Below are 6,583 nucleotides of genomic sequence, written 5' to 3' on the forward strand. Positions count from 1 at the left end.
CGGATGGAGGAGATACGCGCATTTTAAGTCATTACGAAATTTGAAGTGGCGGAGGACCGCCGACGGAGTGGCGACGGTGCAGCCGCGTGCGGCGGGGCGAGGCAGCGCGTGGACTGGGCACGTGTAAGGCGCAGCCCAACGGGCAGGCCCAGGCGCATGGGGCATGCGGGCCGACCCAGACCCACGCACACACGCGCGACGAGCTCAGCAGTCCGATTCTCCGATCCACGATGGATCTGGTGGTCCACAGTTGGACGCGTGGACTGCGTGGACTGTCCACGACACTATTTCATGGATGGTCCAAGCCCGTTTCTCATGGTCTATGGCACTATTTCGTAGACCGATCGTGATCGGACAGCTCTAGGAGGCTTGCGGTGTTGATCCGACAGTCCGTGAGCTTATTTGGGCTTGATTAGAACTCCTAAACCTAATCTAATTGATGTTTAAGCCCTTTAAAAGGGCTTGATGCTCAACAGAAAAGGGGTAGAGTGGCTTGTAGTCTCACGGCGTGGTTTTTCTAGCGATGCGGCACTGATCTGAGAAGAGCGCAGGAAACTGAGAGCTCACGAAGAGAGAGAGACCCGTGACGCTGAGAGAGAAGGAGCAGGAGGCTCTTGGATAGTGTACAGCGATCGCTTCAGGGGTTCAGAGGATCTTTCTAAAGAGAGAATTTTTGTAAGGGGGAACTTCCTGTGAGAAAAAAATTAAGTGTACGAAGATTAAGGGTGAGATTTCCTCTTGTAATATTTTTTTTCTCATAGTGAAGTTTGCATGCCCTGTGGAGACGAGTCCTTTTTTGACTGATCCACATATTTTGATTGTTTTCTGTTTTATTTCTTCTTTCTTTCTGCTCCATCGCGCAGTACTGAAAAGGTCTTGAGATATGGTGTCCTGACCAAACATCCATCCAACAAGTGGTATCAGAGCAAGGCAGTACAAGGATGCAGATTGCAGCGGTAGTGAGCAAGACTGAAGATGGAGAAGACATGATCAATCAAGATAGAAATCAATAAGTTTGATGAAAAGAGCAATTTCTCCTTATGATAGACAAGGGTGAAGGACGTGCTCATTCAGCAAGAGTTGATCGATGCTCTCTTGTGCGAGGAGAAGCCGATCACCATGGAGGTGCAGGATTAGAGACGGCTACAGATACAGGCAGTAAGTACCATCCACATGTACTTAGCGGATGAGGTGGTGATCCATGTGCTTAACAAGACTTCTCCGACGGTGCTGTAGTAGAAAGCTCGAGGAGTTATACATGGCGAAGTCTCTCACCAATACTCTTTTCCTTTGGAGGCAGTTTTACCAGCTGCGGATGACTGAGGGACGGAGCGTGTAAGAGCATCTAAGTCACTTTCAAAAGATCCTCACCGACCTCTTCAGCATTGGTGAGAATGTTGAGGAGAAGACCAGGGCACTGATTTTGTTGGCGTCGCTTTCCCCTTCATATGAATCGTTGGTGACTGCTCTTCTAGTGGAGAAGAGCACCATTAAGATAGACGAGGTCACCGCGGCAATACTCCAGAATGAAATTCTCAGAAGGGAGAACCCGGCTTCGAGCTCAAGTGGCGGTAGCTCAGCCTTGGTGACTTCTGGAGGAGCAGAAGGCAGTAGACGGAGCGACAGGAGATCACGACGAGGACGGTCCAAGTCCAGGAGAGACTTGAGCAAAACCAAGTGTTAATGGTGTGAAGAGTTGGGGTATCTAGCTAAAGATTACTCTCAACTCAAAAATTGAACGATGGTTGTTGTGGCGACGATCAGTAGTGATTCAGAGGGAGATATTCTGGAGATATCTGACGAGGTATCTACTTCTTCTCAACAGTGGATTTTAGATTCTACATGCACCCATCATGTATGTTGTAGAGAGGAGCATATTAACTTCATGGAGAATAGTGAGGGTACTGTTTATCTGTCAGATAGATCATGCTGTGTGATCAGAGGCATCGGGACGGTCAGCTGGAGAACACATGATGATGCAGTGAGAAGATTGGGAGAGGTCCAATACATACCTGATTTCAGATGGAATCTTATTTCACTTAGCAGACTGGATTCGAGAGGCTACAAAACGGTAGCTGGTGGAGAAATCCTGAAGGTGCTATGCGGTGATAGGATTGCTCTAGAGGAGAAAAAGGGAAGGAGAAGATATTATTACCTGATAGGAAGCCCAGTACGATGTGGAGCTTAAGGAGCCAGATGGAGCCCAAAGCAAAGTAGAGCTCCAGGTGGAGGTGGATCGGGCATGAGATAAGAGACTCGGAAGGATGAGAGACGACGTCGCAAGGTGAGAATCTTATTGCCGCTGGATGATGTTCCGAGCAGATCTCAGGTCACGAGGAGCACAATATACGATGAAGATGTGATCGAACGATCTAGCTTGACTCTCATATTTGCTCATACATGATCAGTAGGCGATTGTCCTAGGGCATGGGGCGAGGAGATCTTGAAGCTCTGGGAGTCAGGAGGAGGCCGAATATTGAATCGAGATGGAGATTGTTAGGATTTGACGTCTTGAGATTCGATCCAAATTAAGCCTACAACAAGGTCTGCGATGAAAAATAAAATCCAACGAGATCAAGATCACCTCAAACGGAGCTCGGACGGAGGAGATACGCACGTTTAAAATCGGCACGAAACCCGAGGTGGCGAAGGACCGTCGACGGCTGGCGGAGCGATAGTGGTGCGGCCGCGTGCGGTGGGTCGCGGCCCAGCGTGCGGCAGCACGCGGGCTGGGCGCAGTCCAACAGGTGGGCCCGGCCCAGGCCCGAGCACGTGGGCCGGCATAGGCCCATGTGCACGTGCACAGCGGGCTCAGCAGCCTGATTCTCCGATCCACGGTGGATCGGGTGGTCTACGGTCGGATGCATGGACTGCGTGGATATTTTTCACGCATTTTGCATGATTCATGATACTATTTTGTAGATCGATCATGATCGAACGGCTCTGAAAGGCTTACGGTGTTGATCTGACAGTCCGTGAGCTTATTTGGGCTAATTAATATTTAAGTCCTTTAAAACGGCCTGATGCTCACAGAAGAGGGGTGGAGTGGCCTGTGGTCTCGCGGTGTGGTTTTTCCAGTGGTGTGGCGCTGATTTGAGAAGAGCGCAGGAAATCGAGAGCTCACGAAAAGAGAAAGACCCATAACATTAAGAGAGAAGAAGTAGAAAGACTTCTAGATAGTGGACAGCGGTCGCTTCAGGGGTTCAGGAGATCTTCTTAGAAAGAGAGCTTGTGCGAGGAAGAACTTCCTGTGAGGGAGAAATTAGATATACGAGGGTTGAGGGTAAGATCTTCTCTTGTTATATTTTTTTCTCATAGTGAAATACCTCGTGGAGACGAGTCCTTTTTTAATTGATCCATGTATTTTGATTTTTTTTTTTTTCTTCCTATTGCACCGTGCAGTACCAAAAATATTTTAAAAGATAGTATCCCGATCAGATATCCACCCAACACGAATATATACTGAATTTGCATTAAGCATCCATACATGCATGAAATTCTAAACCGAAAGAAGCAAACGAGGACGAAAGAGAACATAAACATCTATGAACAATAGTAAACCTTGAAGTTAGAGTTATTAATCCATCTTAATTTCTATTGCCGCACTCCATGCACAAGATTCCAACCCGGCCAAAACGTGTTCATTCGCCATCATTAGCCAATGGATTCGAATGCTCTCCAAGCATCCAAAAAAAACAACTTTCCGTCAAGTGTTCGATCGAAAACAGTTTTTTTTCCCCCCCTCAATTATGTAGAATGAAAAAACGAATCATCTCTTTTCACCTGCCTTCATCGATCTCCACTCGATCCTCCTCCTCCTCCTCTCCGAGAATCGGATCTCGAGTCGGACCTCTCACGTGAGCTTCCAAATTTGCTGCTTAGTTGGCGGGCGTAGGCGACGACGGCCTTGGCCCAGCGCTTGATCTCGTTCTTGAGCTTCTCCGGGTCCAGCTCCTTGAGCGGGCCCGGCTCTATCTTGATCTCGAGCCCCGAGAAGCACCGGTCGAAGCGGGCCCGCTTCGATCGCGAGTCGCTGCCCCCGACGACGGCCTCCTCCGGCGGCCGAGCCAGAGCCTTCCCTCTCGATTCCGACATGAGTATTTTCTATGTGACACAGGCGGCTGGCGAATTTATAATGGTAGCCTGGGGTTTTAGTAGGAATTGGCTCCAGGTTTCAGTAGGACTTTTATTTTGGATTGCTGGTTGGGGCTCGCTAGGTTTGAAGTTTGGGTCAACGGGGGTGCTCCGCACGCATGGATTAGCGCGCTGCTTCTTGGAACTCGGAGACTGCAGCTTCCAAGTCATTAGTCTTCGAGCAGCGTTGATTTGGTCCGCGAGGGAATATTGGCAGATGCACACCCTTCTGGTAGCTTCGATTTTGATTATTCTCCGTTTGGTAAAAAATTATTCTTCGAATCCGTGTTCCGCGATGAAACCTCATCAAAGTCTCAGAACATGAAATTCAAGGAAATTAATTTATTAATTTTATCCACATAAATATTTTTTGCCTTTTTAATCATTTTAATTTTTATTTTCTAACTTTCTGAATTCCATTTTTTTTAAAAGGATAGAATTAAAAATTGAAAGCATCCAAATGTGGTGTAATTTTTTCTATTGATTGAACAAGTCACCAAGTTATTATCCGATGATCACATCGGATTCAAAAGTCTGCAGGCTTAAAAGTTTTTCACTAGTTTTTTCAATATTATTTATGGATTAAAATTATTTAACTATCAAAAATATTCACATCTACCAACTTATTAATACAAAGGAATATAAATGCCCTTTAGGAATAGGATGACTCATTCATTATCTGCTAACGTATTACATAATAAAAAAAATCAGGCGGTTGAAGGTGGTGTTGTCTTTCTTCTTACTGTCTTCCTTTTTTTTTTCTTTTCACTAGTTCTTACCGTGTTTAACTCAATGCCGGCGGCTTGAAGCCATTTGGTTATGATATCACTGCTGATATGCCAAAACAAAAATGTTAGCCAAAAATATACCAAAACAAGCAGTAAGAAAAGAATGGATTAGGTCCTAATCATAGGGCTTAAGTTTATTCAGTACATGAAGCTTGTTGATCAGTTAATGATCTTGTCACGCCTCCAATCCGAGATTGTGAATCGAGGATCATGGTAACCGCCGCATACTCATAGAAAATTCTTCCCATAAACATTCAAGGCAAGCTATCTTAAAACAACAGCGAAATAATTAGTCAATAATTTAAATCTAAAACATAACGATCTAAATTTGTTTTTTAATATCTCAATAAATTCAACAATGATTCATAGGCCTTACATCAAATTCAATAAGACTTTCAACCTAAAATAAAAGTATGGAGATTCTGCTTCTGATCACTCTTCCATTCATATCTTGTATCATCTTAATTCCTCAATATCTGTAAAAACAGTAAAATAGGAGGTAATGAGCTAGATAGCCCAGTAAGCAATGATCACTTTCAACAAATTTCATCAGGTATTTAAGTAAATAATTATTTATAGAAAATAAGCATATCGAGTTCATCAATTTGAAATCAATTTCGATTATGCAATACAGTTCATGCCAAATTTATTTTTTTTCAAAATTTGAGTTTCTTTTAAGATTTCAATTTCTTTCATTCTTAAATTCTTTTCGTCAACCATGAGCTATGACCATATTTTTTCTGTGGCAAGATCATAACACCGCGTATCTTCTTGCGGTGAGCTGCGAATTATCTGGCAGCAAAGTCCTTCGGAACCGCTGGTCTCTCTGGCGGTTTGTCGCTGATCTCTCTGGTGACATGTCGCTGACGATATAAACCCTCAGGATAAATCAATTGCTAACATATATGCCCTCATTGGCGGGGTCCTTTACATAGTCAGGTTGTCAATTTATATTATTCTTATATCAAAATTTTTCATAAATCATGTTTCATATTCTAATTTCAATAAGAAAATATATAATCATGTAGTATCGAAATCAATCAATATAATGCATCATGAAATCAATATGTTCAATCATGCTTCATCATAACATTTCAAATAAGATATTTTCATAACAAAATATCATTTCATCCAATTCATGCATTGTTTCTCAAATCATGTCAGAAAAATATATTATAATTTACTGATAAATCTAGAAAAAATAAAATATTACTTACCTCGAACGTATTCCAATAAATCCACATAATTCTATAAATTTTCTTTCAAAATTCTTCAGTTCATAAACCATATCACAATATCCGATTATCAGGTATCAATGATACCTATACGAGATCAAATTCAATAATCAGAAAGAATACGGATATCATATTTCAATGGTTTAGATTGGATCCGATCATCTAATTTTATCTAATCAAAATTTAATTAGGACATAAACGATTCAAAGTTTGACTATCGGATTAAATCGGATTCGAAGTGATAGGATCGAGATTTCTTCATTGATTTCATAAAAATCAAGTGGAGAGAAAAAATCAGAGGAGAGAGAATTAATGAGGTACAATTCGAATTGATCAGGTGACACAATCCAACATTACGATTGGTCTAATATCTCGATTGGTGAAATCAACATGATCAAATCAAGTCATGGCTAGATCGGGATCATG

Source organism: Elaeis guineensis, chromosome 6 (assembly GCF_000442705.2).
Source record: "Elaeis guineensis isolate ETL-2024a chromosome 6, EG11, whole genome shotgun sequence".
Classification (NCBI taxonomy): Eukaryota; Viridiplantae; Streptophyta; class Magnoliopsida; order Arecales; family Arecaceae; genus Elaeis; species Elaeis guineensis.